Source organism: Lonchura striata, chromosome 1 (assembly GCF_046129695.1).
Source record: "Lonchura striata isolate bLonStr1 chromosome 1, bLonStr1.mat, whole genome shotgun sequence".
In the NCBI taxonomy this organism is placed as follows: Eukaryota; Metazoa; Chordata; class Aves; order Passeriformes; family Estrildidae; genus Lonchura; species Lonchura striata.
Window position 1 is genome coordinate 47913779 of NC_134603.1, and position 21240 is coordinate 47935018.

The 21240-nt window shown below is 40.9% G+C and overlaps 1 protein-coding gene across 7 annotated transcripts in view; it reads right to left on the reverse strand.

The window, feature by feature from the left end:
* The window catches only part of GREB1L (GREB1 like retinoic acid receptor coactivator), a 133082-nt gene extending 114440 nt beyond the window's left edge, over positions 1–18642 (reverse strand). For all 7 annotated transcript variants that reach the window (XM_021551545.2, XM_021551543.2, XM_021551547.2 and 4 more), the window contains exon 1: positions 18434–18642. The gene's annotated coding sequence lies outside the window, so the exon portion shown is untranslated. The remainder of the gene's footprint in view (positions 1–18433) is intronic.
* Positions 18643–21240: the final 2598 nt, after the last annotated feature.

Here is a 21240-nt window from a genome sequence, read left to right on the forward strand (position 1 = left end):
CCAGAATATTTCTGTAAGACCACAGTTTATTACAGGCTTTACAGAGTATGTTAATTCAACAACAACACTATAAAGAATTTAGCTACTCATTTAAGTAACACTTTGTTTCCATTTTACTCATGAAGGAGGAGATGAAAATTAAGAAGATAAAGAATTGAGATCCATGCCCCCACCCCCACCAATGTCTGTTGGGAAGTTTGTGGTCAAGACTGAACAGAACAAAGATCTCCCAGCTGCTGGCTTTAGCTGGTTTAATTTTACTCCCATCCCCTTACTCTTTGTTGCTATCTAGTCACTTAGGAAAAGAATCTGAAAAAACCTGCAGACAAAACCACTGGAAAAATGAGCAAGAAATTCAACCTCATGAGAGCAAGGGTGGGGAAGGAATGAATATATCTTTGCTCAGCAAAGGACAAAAAAAGTAGAAATATTGGTCTACTTGGTCATCATGTGATGACAAAAATCTTTGCATCAAAAAGTCAGAGAGTAACAGTAGTTCAGAGACACTGGCCTTGCCTTACACTGGTTCACTTCTCTTTCAGCTGGTAAGGTATTTATTTTCCATTCACAGAAACTGCCATTCCAGGACAACATTGACACAGTAGGAGTTACATCCTGCACTTATTTGCAGTCTTCTGCAGTCCTTTACCCACATATATAGAGCAGTACCAGACAGAGGCAACGCTTGTTTAACATGCAATAGTTCAGATTTCTAGTTTTACACTACATTATATGAAATGTCTGGATCATGTTAAACATTATTAGTAAACACCAAAGTTACACTTTCAAAGCACCGATCATAGAGCAAAACAGCAGTGTATCTCCAGGCAACTGCAACTTACGAGCTAAATCAAAAAGAAGATCTAGATTAAATCAATCAGTTATTACATATGGAAGAATACTTTCTGATCCACTCACATGTCTTTTAGATATATATATATGGGACTGTCTGTTCCCCACTCTGAGTGGGAAATGGGCTCATCTCTGCAAAGGAAAGCACACTCATAAGAACATTTAGCCAGAAGGTTACAAAAGACCACATTTTATTCAGAAATATGAGAAGGTAGGTTTTGAGACATTAGCTTAGGCCTCAGAACATTAAGCAAAGATTAGAGGATGGGCACACCCCAGTATGCCCAACGCCTGGAGCTCTTTTAAAGGTGAGTGTTCACCTAAGCAGTTACTTCCAACACAGAACAGGGCTGTAGACCAGAAACTAATCGGCCATGTAACACCATTGAAGAACATGGGGTTTTTCCTTTCCAAAGTTTCAATGTTTTAATTTCAGAAAGCTATCTTCTGGAAACAAAAGGCTCTCTAAAAGCCTTTTCTTTGTTGCTTCCTCCCTGAAGAGTCTGTCAGTGGTGCTGATGGCCATACCTTCCTGGAAGGGAAGCTTGGCACTTTGCACCTTTGATGCACATGGTTTTGGAGTTGGGGATTTTGGCTGGGGAGGAAAGAGTTACATCATTCTTATCCTTGTATCATTGTTACAGTGCCCAAACTCTGTTCTGCAAACCACAAATAGGCCTTTTTATCACAACAGAGGAAGATTTCTCAAACCCATATTAAGGATGGCACTGCTGTCAGTTCTGTAAAAATGGCTGCTGAGTGAGAACTGCAACAGGGACATTGACACGACAATGTCATAATACCTGAGGCACATACAATGAACCCACCAAGCATGGAGAAGCAGCTCATCATGACCCTACCTCTGGGCTTCCTCTCCCAAAAGAAAACCTTTGCCAAACACCCTGACATTGAATAGCAGTTCTTCAGACTCTGGTTGACTGCATTCAGATGGGGAAAAAATGTTCATAAATAATTCCATCCTTGCAAAAGCAACATGAGAAGGTGAATGCAAGCAGATGCCAGTCTTCTACCAACTTCCCTTTCTGGAATTACTGCCCTCCTGTCTGCAGGGTAAGCCACATTTTGTGTGCCTTCTGCCTGGGAGATCTGGAGATGCTTTTATCTGAACAAAGGGCACATCAGATCTGTTCTAAGAGAAGAAGTGCAGTACAACCCAGGCAGAGAAAGAACAAAGACAAGTGCAGGACTGTATTCTAACTGCAGTGTCATCTGTACAGGTCATGGACTCAGCTGCTTGCCCCAGATGCCGGAAGAACTGGACTTTTTGTCAGTTCCCTACAATTTGAGTCATACAGCTTAGTAATGCTCTTTTAAGGGTTAGGAGAAAATCTGGATAAGAACAACCACTCATCTTCTCTAGGTCAGACACAAAAAATGTATTCCAAATATCTAGAACAGGGTTTCATTTTTCATTTATTTTAAGCCTGAAGTAAAATATCCGGGTTTTTTTTTTTTTCCCTTCATGAAAATAATTCTGCAGGAAGAAGCAAAATTTAATCAGTTCTTAAAACAGTTCAGAACAGTTCCTTCACTGCCAAGTTTAAAATCTCAGGTTAACATTGACCTAGTTGGCATTAGTTCTACAATTTTTTTTTTTTTTTTATCTCAGTATAATTTCAAGATAGACTGAAAATACCCAAAAGGCATGTTGGTGGTACCTATCACTTTCTAACAAAAACAAAACAAAAAGCAAACAAACAAACAAGAAAAAGCGAAAAGCAGCATATATGCATGTTCAATTAATTTTACACCCGTCCAATAGTAGGCTTTCTCAATCTAAAAGAGAATGCATGTTTAAAAATGGTTCACAGTACATTTGGCACTACTGGTTTGTGAAAAAATAAATAATATAAAATAAATCTACTCAGTACTGATCACTTCCACCCCACTGTGTTACACTGCATAAGCCAAGCTTGGCATTCTATTCAGCAGATAAACTGGATCAAGGAATTCATCCAGCTGAAAAGTAACCTGGAAAACTATGTTGTTTTTCAAGTGGATCAGTTATTCTGCCAGATCCCAGCATGCTCCAAACAAACAGCAGCAAAATAGAGGGAAAGGCTGAGACTGGAGTAAGAAAATGGGCAACCAACAAGGAGCCAAGGCCTGATGGACCACAAGCCATGGGCTCATTCACATGGTTTGTTATGAACCTCCCTTACTGACACAAATCACAGATGCAACTTTCTTTTGCAAGGATGGAAATCTCACAAGTATCTCTGACCCAACACTCACTAAATCACTGTTCAGTAGGCACATTGCCATTGGCTTCCAAAAGAGTGAATCCACATGCATCCAGGGCCATGCTGAAAGCTGCAGACAACAGGTCTCCTGCCTGTGGAAAGCAACCTGGAAAGCACATGGGAAAAATAAAAGAGAAGGGGAAATTAACTTTACTAACACCTCCAAGTCTGTGAAGTGACCTTTGGGAATTACCTCCATATTTCATCTACTGAGTGGCAAGTAGGCTAAACTCCAATAAGCAAAGACCTGTAAGATGCCAAGACATTTGTATTGAAAGTCCTTCCTTCTCACCCTCCTCTGTAAAACAACAATGGAAATACTCCAAGAAAGAGGTTCAATGACTGAAGGAAGTAACAGTGACTATCATTTTCCTACTGCATTGGGGAACTTCACTAGTTTTTTTGCATATATTACCTGTCTCTTTGTGTCACATATGCCTTAATTCCCCTTCAGCAGATACCTGGAACTATGAAATGCTTCTCTGAAAGCAGAAATTCAGGGTGGGGAAGAAAATGGCATTGGAATGCTTTTAAGTAACTGCAGCTACAGAGGATGCACACATATTGGCATATGCATGGGCCTTGCACACTGCATGCATAAAACCAAAGGAAAAATATGGGCTTCTGCAATATAAATAAAACAGATTACTTAAAAATAACTCGAGTTCAAATCTATCCAGCACACTACTTACTAAGCAAACATCAGGAGGTAGTCAAACAGAGAATGATTTTCTGACAATTAAGCAAGAACAATAGCAAATATTCCATTTGCAATTAAGAATCCAGGTTTTGTTTTCACAGAAACAGTGGGGATTTCTTCAATAGTGACTTCAATTAACTTCTGCTCCCCCCCCCACTGACAAAAGCCTTAATGGTCCCAAAACCATGGCTGCTTTTCCCCAACAATTTCAGAGTGAAAAAACAGCTTATTACATCTTCTCTAAAAACGTTTCAATTACATTTATTACATTTGCCTACTGTACTGCAAGCATTCCCAAAGGGCTAGAAACCTAAAAATTGAAACAACAACACAGATAAATAAATCCCAGTAAAACCACAGTCAGTAGCCACTGAAAAAAAACAAAATCCCTTAAACATTAGAAAAAAATATTAAAATTAATAGATCTGTTTTGTAGTTGCCACAAGGCAACCTGCTGATTCAGGGCAATGTCACCAACAGTATTCTTATCTGTAAAGGGTAAGAATCAATTGTTTGACAGAAACAAAGGAGAGCTCAACAGGAAATCAACCAGCTTGGGACAGATGGTCACTGAATCAAGTTTCACCCCTCCCCTCTCCAAAAATAGGCTTAAGAGGCATTTTCTGTTACCAAGCAACAGCCCAAAGGAAGGCATAAATCTTTTCCTACGTGTTATTCCCCTCCTCCCCAACACACATACATTTCAATCTACTAGGGCGGTATGTTTGTGGGTTTGTTTATTTTCCACATATCAGGTAGGATGGTTTATTCTGCGCAGGGCAATGCTTTTCTGCAAGTCCACTAGCCATGTTTCCTTTTTTTTAAGGCAAGGAGGTTAACTGTATCCATGCTATGAGAACTACCATGAAGACAGCTTACAAGCAGGGCTCCAATGCTAGTTAGTAACCCCTCCTTGTTCCACCAAGGTGACCTGCGAAATTACTCCCTAAAGAGGGAAGTTCCTAATCACTATTTTATATAAAACAAAGATGACCCTCATCACTCCTCGACAAAAGGTCACCACCTTTTTTTTTAACTCATCAGAAAATCCTGTACCTGCTTTAACCCATGAAAACCCATAAAATTTGATTCCTTTAAAAAGCACCATGATATCTTTAATACAACACACAGACCAGCAGGCTTTTAAGCAATTTGGATTTTAGGAGCATTAATCCTCTAGTACATCAAACACCCTAAGTGAGAAATGGGGTATGGGATGAGTAGGAAAGGATAATCAACATTTACTATTCTGGTGAGCCAGTGGAGGAAAGAAGGGCTGGAGTGGGGGGTGGGATGGAGGGGAGAAAGAGACCCAGAGAGGCTGTTTGCAGAGATCAGGGAGTAGGGGGAGGGGAGCAGAGCCCGGGGGTGAAGGACAGCGCCTCTGAAATTCAGATTAGCATCCAGGGAACAAACCGGTTTGTTTGACCCCCCTATCATACAAACCCAGAACAGACCGGCAGCCATCAAAAAGAGATGGGAGTTAAATTTAGTCACACACAAAGAGTAATCTGTAATAAATAAATAAATAATTTTTAAAAGGTTTATGATTACACCCCTCATAGAAATTAATTAAATGGGGAAGAAAAAGTCTCACTTCGGCAACAAACTGGGTAATCATCCTCTAAAAGCACAGAGCCTGGATTACCGCTGACACATACTTAGACTACTAAAACATATGGCCAATAAAAAAAAAAAAAGGGGAGGTGGGGGGAGGGGAAAGGTTGAGACAACATGTGGTCTGCAAGAGCTTTATTTACTCCCTCCTCAACTACTGCTTGCTTCAGCCAGCTGAAGACCTTCTGCAAGACACAGCCTATTTTCACTGGGTATTTCATGTATACTCCTTTGACACCAGGGCAGATACGGGTTGCCACCACCGTGGTGGGTAAACACGGGCCGTGGGCTGCTTCACTGACCAAAGGCCTTGGACTTTTGAATCCATTTCACCATAAAGTCATCTCAGTGGAGATGCTGCCCCAGCTTTCTGTACATGGCAAATAGTTCTCACAGGCAAACCAGAGACTGTGATGTCTAAATTCAATTAATTAAAATTAAGTTGATTGAAATTAAACAGAAGGTTTGAACACAAAAGCCAAATAGCTGCTTGTATGTATGCCAAGAACACCATTTGTTCTTTGAGGTCTAAAGCTTTCTGACAGAAGCATGAAGCTTAGCAGCCCAAGGACCTGACCAGGAGACTTGAACTAAGGGCCCTCCAGGCTCAGCCATTAAAGACATTAACAGCAAATCACTACTCTCCTGTAGTGCTTCACAAACTCCCAGGCCAAGAACACCCTTGGCTTAGAGAGAGGGAATCTGAGGCATGTAGAAGCCATGTGCCATCTCTCAGCGGGAGAATTTGGAAATAAAACCGGATCTTCTGCAGACACAAGTCCACATTGTAATATCACCCTGAGTATACATGTAAAAGCAAGTAAGTTGTTATTCTTGTAAATTCATGGCCAACATCAACATTTTTACAGCTGTTTTTCTTGGCCTCCGCACAGCTGAGCAAGAGACCTGTAGATTAAATCCAATTCTTTACCAAAATTAGTCTCTCCTATCAGGCAGGCAATGGTATCATCCCAGAGGTATTCAGGAGTGGATATACTTATTTTTCTAACACATTCAGAATTTGGCTAAATAAGACATGAAACTATAACCCTTCTCTAATGCAAATTAGCAATGTCTCTATAAATAGTAAATTAATTATGGACTGCAAGGGTTTTGTTTCTTTTGTACATCAGTGTAAATGGTGTGAAAAATATCACGGTAGCAAAAGCTCCATACACTTTACCTGCTAACACACAGACCATTGTCTGAGAGAAAAACATACATTATCGCTTTGCATAGGCATTTATTATAGTTTTCCCTTAAATTTAAATATATGTGCCTTACACCACTCTGCCATGGTAAGAGAGAGAACCACCTAAGGGGGGGAAGAAAGGTTGTTTTAGTTTCCCATCTTAAGTAAACCATCATGCTTTTTCTTCAGTGACCAAAGAAATTTCCATATTCCTGGGCCAAGATGGTATCTCCAGAAAAACACATTGCATGTTTTTTGGTTGAAATGTAAAAGGACACAAGCTTTCCTCAAATCTCTGTCAGTAATTCTATGATTTTATGAAATTAGGTCTGAAGAGACTGCATTCCAGTATCTTTTTCTTAGAAAAATGACCATGTATTTTCTTTGAATTCTTCATCTCTCAAACTACTAGTTTGGAACTCTAGGTCTTCTAACACAGTCTATTATAATATTCAGTTTAACTTGACTCTTTACCTTGAACTAAGCCATTCAACAGCAAAATAAAGCTTGTATCTGTGAATGATCCAAACTAGTCCTCATCCTTTTTTGCCATAGAATACAATAGCAATAGGCAGTGTTCAAAACATAAGAACATTCCTCAGTCTTATTAAAATCATAATAGCACTACTCTTCATTAAAAGATGGGCAGAAGAATAGAATGGTAAAGAACAATGATCTTCAGTTAAAAGCAGTTAAGTAAAAATAAGTTTATCCATAGAAACAGAGAAGCAATTACAAAAGGGACAACCTACAGGGATAGGTAAGCCAGTAAAAAACTGCAAGTACATAATTGCAAGCCTCATTTCCAAAACAAAGAACATCAGAAACTGAGTTATTATCCTTCATGTGGCTATATGGTGGCATTGCATTTAACTATTTACTCCCCAGTGTGACATCAAAGTGTCAAAAAGGGACATTCTTCTTAAAACAATTTTCTGCTTATATATTTAGGTTGGGGCTATTTTTCCTGGCACCCATAATGGCAGAATGGACACAAGATTCACCCATGCATTCTCTTATCTCTGCACACTGGCTGAAAGGAACACAGTTTATGTAATTTATTCCAGATCAGAAAGGCAGTGTGACAACACAAAGAATAGACCACATTTTCAACAAGCATTTCCTAATGAGAAATTTATCAGTCTCTCTCAGCATGAACTGCACTCTGGAACAGGGAAGACAGAATTGTTTCAATTAATTCATCCTGAGGCCAACCTCCTTCCAGGCATATGGCCTCAAAATGCACTTGCTTCTGTCTTTGGGATAATGAATCATAAAACAGTTCTATTTTCTGGCTCTTGTTAACTTGCCAGTCAGCATCTTCCTGAAGTGGAATTTCTCAAAGAAATTTCAATCTGCAGTTGCAAATTTCTAGTTCTTTCCCCTGCCTTGCTATGCTTTTTTACAAAACCTCAATCTCCCACGACTTACTCAGATAATAATTTGAAGCAGGAAAAGGTATTTTATCATCCAGCCTCCGTTCCTCTTTTCATAATTGCAACAAAAAAAGCACAGCCCCCTTCTTTCCACACTTGGCCGGTTTTCCTCTACATATGGAGTGTGTTCAGCTAGAATATGTCAAGGAGGAACTGAAACCCACATACTGAATCATCACATAAGAATCAATATGTCCAGAAAAATAAAACATATGAACACACATACAACTCAACTGAAAGATGCTAGAGGTCATGTCATTGAAAACTGCAGTTTCCAAATCTCACTATTTAACAAAATAAGGAGTGATTGACTGAAATAACAAATATCTCCTTTTTATGCATGCTTTATTTTAGCCCTGAAAAAGGTTTAAAATTAATACTACTGGGCTTATTCCAAGTTTCCTTAGAGTAAAGCATTCAGTTATGAATGTGAATCTAGACAGACTGATTTTAGACAATGCAACAATGTCAATCCATCAGGTATCATTATTACCCTTTGATGCCCAGTCTTCCATCCCAGACAGGCCAAACAACCTCTTACAGAGTCACTCAAGCTTTGCAACCTTCTTATTAACACATGCCCAGCGATGCCTCTATCACCAGACCATTTCTGTTGCCATCCACCAAGGTGACAAGACCAGCAGAGAGCTGCCAGTAGCAGAATTCACTGAGTCTCTCTGTCGATGCATGTGACTGGATGTGCAACCAGCACACATTTCTGATGATATACAGAAAGCACATCTGGCACATAGCAGAAAAATGGCCAGAAAGAAGAAAAGTGGAAAGCAGGTTATCAAAACAGTTCAGACTGCCAGTAACCTGTTCCTTGAGTATCTTTGCAAAGGCTTTGGGCCAGATGAAAAGTTTCAGGAAGCCGTATCTTACCAGTAGGTAATACTGCCAAGTTTTATGAGTTTTGTACTACCTCATTTTACAACCAACAACAGAACTCTGAAGGTCAACCAGTCCAAACTCACACTCTTGGCAGGGCCATGTTGGAAATCCTATTAAAACAACACATATTATGATTTATTTTGGTTCATGGCTGATCTGCATTGATAGTTTTGACTTATTATCCTGTCATATCTAACTGTGAGGTTGTCCATGATTCTTAGCTAGAGTAAAAGGAATCAAGGACTGAAGGTCTGTTTCTTAAAAATAAAAAGCCCAAGGCAAAAACAGCTTTTGTTAAAGGAAATTAGTATTTTATTGATGCAAATACTTTATCTGTTTCCCAACATGCAGTTTTTGCAATTTGGACAAACTGTTAGTGACCTATAAAGTAAAGATCTAGTAGTGTCAAGGTTAAACACTGAGGTTCATACTGTTCTTGTTTATAAAGTGAATCAGAACAGAGAACACAAGCTTAAAGTATCAGTATTATCCAACATAAGAAGTATCAAAACCATGCAGCATGTGTTGTATTCCTCTGTCTTTTTCAGCCTTAAACCCCTGAACTGCATGTTACTGAATTTTAAGTTGAGCCCATTTTCACAGGAAGATTCAATTAAAAAGCATCTGGAAGAGCACTGTATTTTACTGAAACTAAGTCCCAGATCCAGTTCTCATTTATTACACTGCTGGGACAGCATCCTTTAAACATGGTAATCAAAAGCAACAATGTTTTTGGTTTTTTTTTTGCTTTCTAACAAACATCAAAGCAACAATGTTAGGATGAATTTTTAACTGTTCTAAGTCTACAGGTTATATAGATCTGCCTTTTCCAGCAGAAGGGACTCTGGCAACACACATACAACTTCACAAGTTCAACTTGGCAGTTAATCTGTCTGACTTTAACACATAATCAGAAATGGATTAACTACAGTGACAGCAAATGGAGCTGAAAACCTACACTGCACTGTGTAGGGGAGTGCTTAAATCCCAGTGCAAGCATGGCCTCCCTCTTTCTACACCAAATCCATGTGACAACTGGAATCACCCCAAATCCAAGCTTGATAAAAAGCCAGTCAGTTGTGCTGAAGATGAAAATTGACCATCTATCTGCACAGACACCAAACACAAGACTTCTCTCAATAAAACAGCCAAGCTGGACAGTCAACACTGTTCATTATGATAGCTGAGAGCAGCCAGAAGAATCTTTTTTTTTTTTCTTCCTTCTCAGGGTTTTCTGCCACAAGGTCACATCTGCTGTTTAAAATTAAATTTTGTTGTTGTTGTTTTGGGTTTTTTTTGGTGTTTTTTGTGGGTTTTTTTTTTTTTTTTTTTTTTTTTTTGGTGGTGGTGGCCTTTGTTTAAAAGCTTCCAAGGCATACTGTTTTGAATAACATTACTAGTGGCACATCTACTACCCACTAAGAACAACTGGTCTCTAAAGGAAAACTGTCAACAACACAAAAAACCAGTATAAATCATCTCAGCCAGACAACCATTAAAAAAAGAATCTTCTTTAAAGACCCACTAATGTATTGGACCAGTATGATATTAGACCTCAGCATTGCTAATTTATGTATTCTTCTCTTTCATATATGTATATATATATGTACATGCACACACATACACACAATCCTCTTTAGCTTTGAGTGCTTTGGAGAAGACAACTGGCTATGTATTTTCCTTGCAGTACCCAAAACATTTTCAGACGTGTAGTAAGAGAGTATTACTAAGTTAATGCAGCAAAACAAACCAAAAAAATCTGTATGTTTAGATGCCCTGTCATTTCATAGCTCTTGACACAAAAGTTTGTGACTGCTAATGTTTTAATCTTTGTGCCCTTGAATTCCAGCTCACATTCCACATCTGCTATAATCATGACTGTTATTTCACCTTCTTCCAGTCCACAGTCTGGCAGGCAAGTTGTCTTCATCCTGCTCAAAAGGCTTGGAAATTGAGTGCTGACTCTCCTACTGAAAAAAAAAATGGCAGGCACTAACTGTCAAAATTTACCTGCTGCAAAAGGGAATCTGGGGATATGCGTATTTTTCACTCTGAATTTCTGCTTTAAATATCCCATCGGTAGTTTGGTGTGCCTCTGGCATGCTGGAGGCATTGAAGTGTTCTTGGATGGCTTTGCCTATCACACCCTTCTCCTCTATGTTTTCTTCAAAACTGCTCCTCTGCGGAATGGTACGCATCACTTGTCTAATACAACTAATTTCTTATTGTTCTCACAATCAGACATTTCCCTCTAAGATATTAAGAAACAAAAGAGTAACAAGAGTATCTGAACATCTTATCTATACATATTAATTTTTGAAAGCATTTTTAACAAGAATGCAAAACGATCATGTTCTTAAATGTCACATACAACATGACTGGTAGGAAGCTGTTTCCCACTTCTTGATTCAGTACATTGTAATTGTAAAAATCAAGACCTTTTTTGAGGTCTTCCCAAAGGAATCACCTAATTGCACTAAGAATTTGATTCTGTATAAGTGGTTTAAAGAAATTTTAAGATTAAGCTTTCTTTATTAAATAGCTGTTCTCAAAGTGGACTGAAAGTGTAAAAATAACAGGAGAATAAAGCCATCTAATGCTGAAAAGCAATACAGAGTTTGGGAGAGTTCCTGAGAAGCCACAGGGAGTTGGACAGTGAGGCAGGAACAAAAGCAGTAAAAGTAGATGGCTTGTTCTCCTGAATGGCAAAACTGAGATGCAATTGTACACTGTGAAACACATTATCACCAAGGAGATAGTAAGAAGAGAACTAATAGCAGTGAAATACTGTATCAGCAGGAAAAGGACATGGGGCTCAGGACAGGGAACCAAGCACTTGGCTCTCTGCAAATCCCAAATGAAGCCACCAAGACACAGTTTTGTCACATATGCTCTTCATTCTGAGCATGAGTAAGCAATAGGAATATTTACAAAACTTTGCTGTGAACATCCCTATTTCACCAGTGATTCCAGTGTAAAGAGGTAGCTGCCCAGAGTCCTTACAGCATCAGAAGCAGCTGAGCTCAGCTATTTGCATTTGCTGTTCCTTACCACTACACCATCTCTTTGAAGTGGGTGTGATGGAGAAACAGCTTGGATCCCACTAAGCCCAGAATGGTGTGCCACAATTCACTTTTTTAATAAGTGATCATTTCCTCTTTACCAGGAAGACTGTGGATGATCAGGCTCACAGCAATTTCCAAACACTCTTCTAATTACTCAATTACTCCTGAGTGATAACACAACAAGGGACCATACAACTCAGAGTATATACAAGTCTCCCTGAGCACTGGCATTACAATTGCATATGACCACCTCTATCTTTTAAGAAACAGCTGGAAATAAAGCGGGGTGGGGGGGGGGGGGGACAGTGGGGAGGGGAGGTGGCATTAGGGAATTCTACCAAATTAAAAGCATAATTTAACTATCACACTCACAGAAAATTCGTGCTTAGGTTTCCTTATGCCTAAAGACCTGTGACTCTATAAGAAAGCAAGTTTTGAAGTTGGAGGCAGCATTATAAAAGAAAGGGGAGGGGAAAATCATAGCTCTCAAATATGCAAAATGCTGGAGGTAAAATGTTTCATATGCACATTAATAGCTTTCTATGAAGCCAAATTTAAATTTATTATGGCTCTAGAGAAAAACAGCAGCAGAAATGAAGCCTTTCAAAAAAGGCTATTTTTTCTCTGAAATTTTGATGCTGTGCACTCCATTCAACAGAGAAATCGGTGCTGCAGAGGGAGATGCAGCAGAATTTGGTGTGAAAGGACAGGAGTACCAGGAAAATGCTCAGCAGCTTAAAACAGCCATCTAAAGAAGTTTCACACTCTTAAGTTCTAGGGAAATATTATCACTTTTAGTGAGACACACAGATGAATCTTCATTTTTAAAAAGGAAGGCTATTAATAAAGTGTGTTTCAGACTTCATTCAGTAACTAACTTCACTTGCCTCAAAGTGCTCTGATCAAATCACACCAAGGGTCTTGAAAAGAGCTAATTACAGACAGTGATGGAGACAGGGCACCCAGAAGAAGAGGATCCCTGCACAGCATTTCACAAAACTAGTCACTCCAGGCTTGTTCATGGAACCAGTACAACAGATGTCTGGTAATCTCTTAAGTAACAGTATCTTAGGTCTGCCCACATTGTTTTCTGTGCACAGCTCCAGCAGTTTGAAAAACTACCTCGAAATAACCTTTCTAAAACCTTACATGACCAATATTAATCAATCATATCTTGTCATACTGACTCAGCCTGCTCCTTACCTTCTTACTCTACTGGTGATTTTATGTCACAACATATATTTCTTCCTATCTTTTACATTTGATGAACATTTTATTGGTTATTGTAGTGTAACTCCTAAAAAAATTAAATACAAATTAACCAAAGTACTTGACAGTATATGATGCAAGATTTTCAGGTCCAGTATATGGAGGTTTTTTACTAAACATCTGAGGTGCCATGGAATTTAAAATGCTAACTCAATGAGAATAACATTAAATACACTTCAATGAAAGTAGTAATTTACACTATTTTCTATGGTCTCTCATGTCCAAAAACCATTTCACAGAAATGGTGACATTATTGTGTGACAGAATAAGACAACAGAAACCAGCTCACCAGGCTTCACCAGTCATCCAAACCAAACCTAATTAGAATTCTGTGATTTTAGAAACACAGAATCATAGAATGATTTAGGTCGAAAAAGACCTATATGATCACTGAGTCCAAGCATCAACCCAGCACTGCCAAGTTCATCACTAAACCATGTCTCTCAAACGCCATGACTACACTTCTTATAAATACCTCCAAGGCTGGTGATTCAGCAGCTTCCCTGGGCAGGCTGTTACAATGCTGGACAAATGTTTCCATGCAGAATTTATGTGGAATGAGGCTATTTCCTCTTGTCCTATCCCTAGTTACCTGACAGAAGAGATCAACACCCATCTAGCAGGGTGGTCCCCTCTGAGCCTCTTTTTCTCCAGGCTAAGCAATCTCGCCTCCCTCAGCTGCTCCTCAGGAGCAAATCCCAAATCAAGCCACCAAGACACAGCTCTTCCCTCAGGACTTGTGTTTCAGAAACATCACCCACTCTGGTGCCCTTCTCTGGACATGCTCAGCACCTCAATGCCCGTCCTGAATTGAGGAGCCCAAAACGGAACACAGGATTAAAGGTGCAGCCTCATCCAGTGCTGAATACAGAGAGACAACCACTGCCCTGCTCCTGCTTGCCACAGTATATGACACAAGCCAGGATATCACTGGCCTTCTTGGCCACCTGGGCACACGCTGGCTCATGTTTAGCTGGCTGTCAACCAATACCCTGGATCCTTTTCCACTGCATAAATTCCAGCCACTGTTCCCAAGGCTGTAGTGTTGCACGAGGTTATCATGACCCAAGAGGAGGACTTGGCACTTTACCTTGTTAAACCTCATACAATTGGCCTTGGCCCATCAATCCAGCCTATAATTTCTGTAAGAACTCCATATTTCTGTTTGATACTTCCAAGCCAACAACAACAGTGTACAAAATTTGGCTGTCCCCATTGTGAATAAACTCTGTTCCAAATTTCTGTCATCTACATTCTTCCAACAGATATCCTGTGTTTTTTACTTCCGGATTATAAAAGCATTAAGGATTCTATTTAATTATTAAGAGCCTAATGCTACTGGATAGTTCACCAATACATGGCACCTTCAAAAAATGGCTCCTTGGTTTTGGGTCATCTTCACTACCTACCTGCAAATTCAAATCCATTAACAGGGGCTATAGTACCTTGCTCAGAGTTGTAGATGAACTTTTGCAATGACTCACTGAAGCTTTATTCACTAGGTCTCTCATTATTATGCGAGAATATCTTCAGAGCTCTTAGAAACAAGACGTGTTTGGGTTATACAAGAAATAAAATTGGTCCATGAATGTATTTCCACATGGAATACAGCATGAAACAACATGATCAGGTCTGGAATTAAAAAAAAAACAAAACAACAAAACAAACAAACAAACAAAAAAACAAACCAGAAACTACACTAGGCAAAAGCATTTTGAACACATATTCTTACAAGCAGTACTTTTCTTAACATATTAAGGAAAGTAATGACAAGACAGGGTAATAACAACACATTAATTGTAAAAGTTTAGTGTTGTTTTATGACTGCTGCTGTAATCTATTTCAGGATATTAGAGATCTCTTAATTGCTTACTATATCTAATGAACTCCAGTTCACAGGACTAATTCTCTAAAAGACACGATTGTCAGAATGTCAAGGCTTATTACTCCTTCATTTGTCGGTTTTCCCAACAGTTCTATTGCTTACAATTATGTTTTAGAAACAAAAGAAAATGCATCTTTTGCATTACATGCAATAAATGATTATGCAAGAATAGGCAAAGCACATACATATCAAAGAGGCTGTTCTTCCAAGGTGCAAAGCAAAATACCTGTAATGTGTGTTTTACATTATTGATTTCACAGTCCTTTTTTGGCAAGAGTCAAGATGTGATGCCTTAATATAATGTCTGAGCTCCATGTTTTGTTAATTATGTCCTACCTAGCTAAATGCCCCCCATAGATTCAATTAGACATGGTATTCTTCCTCACTTCCCGTCTTGATTATTGTGCACTGTTGCTAAGCACTAGTTAACAGTTGCCACATTTACCCAAAGTTGGCTGCGTTTCAGTGGTCATTCAAAGAATTAAACACAAAACATATGGTACAGAACCGTACAAAGCAAAGAAAGCACTTTAAAAAAACACATGCTTAATATAAAAGGTATTACAAAACTGGTTACACCACTGAAAGTAAAATCCTTACAGTCCTATGCCCACTCCAAATTTCCTAGAAGCACTGAAAATTAGAGAGAAAAGCTTTCAATCTTTTTTTTTCAGCTTTCACGAAAAGGTTTCCTAGAGTATATTTTTGACATAATACTGAGTCTAATTTTACACTGAATAAACAGCCCAGCATTCATAGTGAGACTGGCTTCAAGGTGCAGATATTTCTCCTTTAAAAATAGTTTAATTCTCTATGTCCCATAGCAATTAACTAGAGTCTCCTAAATTGGACTCCAAATTTTCTTTACCTTGTATCTCCAAAATACTTTGGACATGACTTGTTGAAAAGCCAAATACCAATGCCAGTACCTACGTGTTTCAGAAGACCTTGAACCAAATGTGCTTTTTTTGAATTCTAGACAAACTTTTCACACAGTCAGATCACCCTTCCTTTCATCTGTGATGTCCTCATGTGATCTTAAGAAACTTCACATAATTTAATTGTCAAGGTAAAAGCTCAGTAATCAGCTCACCTATTACTGCTCATTTCCTTTAGTATTACATCCTGGACTTAAAAACTGTCTTACCAAAAAATCCTCACTATTTATGATTGCTACATTATCTACAGCCAAACCCAACCAATAAAAATTCCTGGTATGTACAAATTGTTTCTTGTAGCTAATTTTTTTTCCTGTTAAGCACCTTAGAAAAAAATTGTTTTGCACAAACACTACTAACAGTAAGCAGAAATAAAGACTGTATTTTTTATCAGTATTTACAGATGGTGAATTAAACCTTCAGGGTTTAAACAGGCAGGTACATATTGAGCATTCATTAGTCATTGACTTTCTGGAGCATTTTGTTGGGAATACTTGAGAATACATGAAAAAAAGTATGCATATGAACAAAATCCACCAATGTTAAAAATTAAAAATAACTAAATATTTCTCAACAGCTCTGAGAATACTCACACAATCCGCACTGCTTTGCAAAGAGTTATTCAACAAGCTAATCTTCTAGCTTCATAAATGCTTTTGTTATACTCACAAGCAAATTCAACAGGATAATGTTTAAAATCTGTAAAGATATTTTTTAATCCACTAGCACATATGTAGTAAGTTTTTCAATCAACATAAGACCAATCCTCGTTTCTCTTTAGATGGCATAACCCTTAAAAAAAGCCAAGCTTCGGTATGCCTTACAGTATTTGAAAGTGCTGAAAGCTTTACCTATCTCAGAAGCCACATCCATAACTGTACCTGCAACTGGACTATGCACCTATTCACTTTACCTCTCAAACAAGAGTCATAAATTAAAAATAAATTTTAGAAAAATTAAGCTTCAGTAAATCCTAGTCAGGCAATAAGACACAACACTTTCTTCTCAACAGCCTTTTTATTTCCATCTTTTAAAAAGCTCTCTGTAAAAAGGTAACAATGAAGTATGAAGAATATGGAGTATTATTTCAATAACACTAAAGTATCATTCAGTGGAAAAGTCTGAAGAGGCACCAATTCAAAGAAAGGCAAATGGAATAATGTAAAAAATGGTCCTATCTTCAGCATATTCAAAGCAAACATGCTGACAAGCAGCAGACATGGGAAATATTTTTCCACGGGGTAACTGAAAGAGTCTCCCGCACTTCAAACACATCTGACCATTGAAAATTCCTAAATTTCAGAATGTGGATAAATATTTGCAGGCTTGGGGCCTAAAGAAGCAGCAATGCTTGGCCCAGCCGCTGAGCTGACCGAAATCCTATGGTGGGCACAAAGTTTTCATCTTGCGGAGGTTTCGGGGAGCGCCGGGAGGGAAGGGCCAGACCGGGCGGTACCCAAAGGCCCCCGTATACATCTGTCAGCTGCCGCGGGGAGCCGCCGCCGCTTCATCCCAGCCGCTTTCCCCCCGTTCTACCCTTACTTCCCAACAGCAAAGGAGCCGTGTCGGTCCGCTGCCCTGCGGTGGAAGCATCACCGACGGGCCGCCGGTGACACGGCCCGCGGGGCAGCGCGGCCGCCACCGCGTCTCCCGGGGGACACCGCCGTCCCTCCGCCGCAACGGCAGCCCCTCACCCCCGCCAGGGGGGCCGGCGCCCTATCCTCCCCTCCCTCTTCAAAGCCTGCACACGTCCAGAAGCGCCCGCCGAGACCGCGTCCCGCGGGCCACCCACGGCCGCCCCGGGCGCCGCCTCCCGCGGGCGCGGAGGGCGAGGCGGCCGAGCCCCCTCTGCCGGCGGCCGCGCGCAAGGCAGCGCGGGGCGGGGGCGCGCTCGCCGCCCGCTCCCCGGCGGAGCCACCTGCACCCCCCGCGCCCGCCTGGCCCCGCGCTCGGCTGCCCGCCGCCCGCCCGGCCACAGCGGCTGCTTTGCTCCCGCAGCCCCCCGGCCAAGCTTCTCCCACCCCCGACTTGCCCCATCCGCTCGGGTTATTCCCCCCGCCCCGATCCAAGACGCCGGTAACAAAGGGCTGGAGCCCACCGAGGGGCGGACGCCCGCAGCCCGCGGGTGACAGGGATGCTGCCCGCCGCGCCGCTGGCAGCCCGCAGCCCGCCGCCGCCGCCCCCGGGGCTGCGCTCCGCGGGGTGACAACGCCGAGCGCGACTCCGCCCGGGGAGATGCCGCCGCCGCCCCATCCCGCTACCTTTGTGCCCTCCCAGAAACCGGCGAGAAAGCGAAGCAAAGCCCCGTGCGACTCCCTTACCTTGCTGGGCAGAGAGAGAAAAAGTTGAAGCACTCTCCTTCTACACCTCCCTCACTTTTTTGTTTAAATTTAAATATATGAAACTGTGGGGGTTTGGTTTTGGTTTTTTAATTTCCCCCTCCCTCCCCTCACGCCGAGCACTGCGCTCAGGCAGACCCTCCCGGCGCCCTCAGTGCCACCGTCTCTTTCTCTCTCCCTCCCCCCGGGTCTCGGTCTCTCTCTCTCTCTCTCGGCGAGAGGAGGGGAGGGGAGGCGAGGGGAGGAGAATGGGGCGGACCCGCAGGTGCCGCCCCTCCTGCTCTGTCAGCGAGAGGGGTCGGGGCGGCGGGCGCGGGGGCGGGCGGTGCCCGTGGCGGTGCCGCGCTCAGGTGCGGGGGTGTCCGGCGGCAGCGTCCCCGGCCGTGCCCCAGGGCGATGGGCTGGGAAGGGCGTGCCAGCGTCGTGTCAGGGACTGAGGTGATGGAAAGGGGGCTAGTGTGGACATGAGTTAGGGGACGAGGCAGGGGGAGAGCAGTGAGGTTCGGGACGTAGTGACCGAGACTAGGTGAGAACGGAGCGAACTGGGATACTGCCAGTCTGTGAGGGAAGGGGCACTGAGAGGAGCCAGGCTAGGAAATGTCAAAACTCTATCGGATATCCAGCGTGGCTCGGTGGCCGGTAGGGCAGAAGATGGCAGTGGGAGTGCCATCTGCTCTGTAAGAGACGGCTCTGCAGTGCACGCTGGTCAGAGCTGTGGGCAGAGCTGAAATTTGGGCGGAAGGTTCAACTCGTGTTGTGTTTGGGTTTAGTTATCAATGGACCTGGTCCAGGAGTGCTGAAGTAGAAGCTGAAGGGAATTGGCATGCTAGGAGGTTGCTGGAGGTGAACAGAAGAGCACTCTGCATATATTTGTGTCTGATATTATATTGAACTGATACTCTGTCTGATTTTTAATTGAGGTGGGTAAAGATGAGGGGGTCTGATTGTGTTGGAGAGATTGGGAACAGAAGGATCTGGAACACTTAGATCTGTAAATTGTGTCCAAGTGGGTGGTGAAGAAGCAGGTTTGGGTTCTTGGTATGTACAAAAATGAAAGTCAGACATAGCAGGAGCATGGGAAGCAGACTAGAAATATAGCCAAGTGCTCTTAGGGTAAATATCCATTGAACTGGGGAAAAAAATATTTTGCATTTCCTTCCTTCTGCCTTGGATTGATTAAGCGAACATATGAACCATGTCCCTTTTCACTTTTCACAGGACATATTTCTTGAGAGCTTTTCAAAAAGTCTTTCTCATCTCTTGGAACCATAGGACTCAATCCTATGCTATGATAAAAGTGTTTTGTCTTTCTGCTTCAACACCAGAGAAAAAAAAAAGTGCAGTGACAAAAAAGTGGTAGTGTTTGTTCATTCTTTGATAGGAACCTGCTGCAGTGTGCCATAGAGAAAAAGTAGTCCAGTACTTTTCTCACATCCTTTTCTTTTGTACTTGCTGGTTAAAACACTCAGTTCCAGCATACTTCCTACGAAAAAGTGGGAGGGGAAATAACTGTCTATACCCCTTAGAGAAAGTTGAGGCACAGCAACAGTGTGACACTGCAAAAATGCTGCTTGGTCCAGAAATGAGAACAACTGTGGTAGGAGAATAAATGTAAGGAAGTTCTGGAACTCATGGCTATAGCCAAGGCAGAAAAAGGCTAGATTCATTTAATGTTCAAAACCAAGGCACCTGCCAAATAAAGCTTTCCAACTGCATTGTTCATTGGCTACTTTGATTCTGATTTCATTCAAATTTTATGTGAATAGCTACATCAATTGTCTTTGAGAGGGCTATTCACATGCTTGAATTGCTTAGAGCTGGGCTTCTGCTGTGAATTACCTGAAGACAAGTTACCTCCATTAGTCTAAACACTTTGGTATCTGTATTGATAAAGTTGCTAATAATATGGCTCTTAACAACAGATAGCTTAAAATTTAGTTGAATCAGAGTTTAAGGGAGTTTCTCAAAGCAGGTCAGGTTTTAGAATAAAACTTTGTCACTTTGCCAGTTCTAAGTGGTACATTTTTATGTTGTGTATGTAAGCTCTGCTGTTGACATTACACACAAATATAAAAGAATTAAGTAATGTCAGTTCTTTCGAGATAATGTTGCCATTTGGCTCTGGACACATTTAGATAATAACTATTAATGTTATTAAGGGCTTGTGAGAGATTTGAAAGCATATCAAGGTGCCTGTATAATATTATGCTATAGCTTATGATAACTCTATCTCAGATGGCTTAATTATATCTAAATTGATCCCAGTAATTGCAGTCTAGACTTCCTTCAAAATTTGTGTTTGAATTTAATTAGAGATATGTACTGAATGTGTGAGAATTATTCTGGTAGCTTTAATGCAGTAACTCTTTTCCTATTTGGACTTATTTTTGTTTTGCTTTTTTGAAAAGGAAGAGACATTAATTATATGTTTTCTTCTAACTTCTTATTTTGACTATCAACATTTACAGCTTGTAGGGTGGTTTCATCTGTACCATCTGTGGGCCATATTGCACATCAGATGGCAAGATAAAATCTGCAAAGAGAACGTTTTGGGACATAGAAGTCTTTCAGGGTTTGAAGCCATAATATTCACAACACAAATGTGCCGACACTCATGTATCTGAAACACAAGACGCAGAATGCCAAAGCAGCTGCTGGAGTGAAATAAAGGAGGGACCACACAGTTAGGGGAACATGATGGCATCAAGAACAAAAGGACATTTGAGGGAAAGAAAAAAGAACAACTTCAAGCAGTAAGAAATTGAAGTCAATAATTTGGAATTATTGAC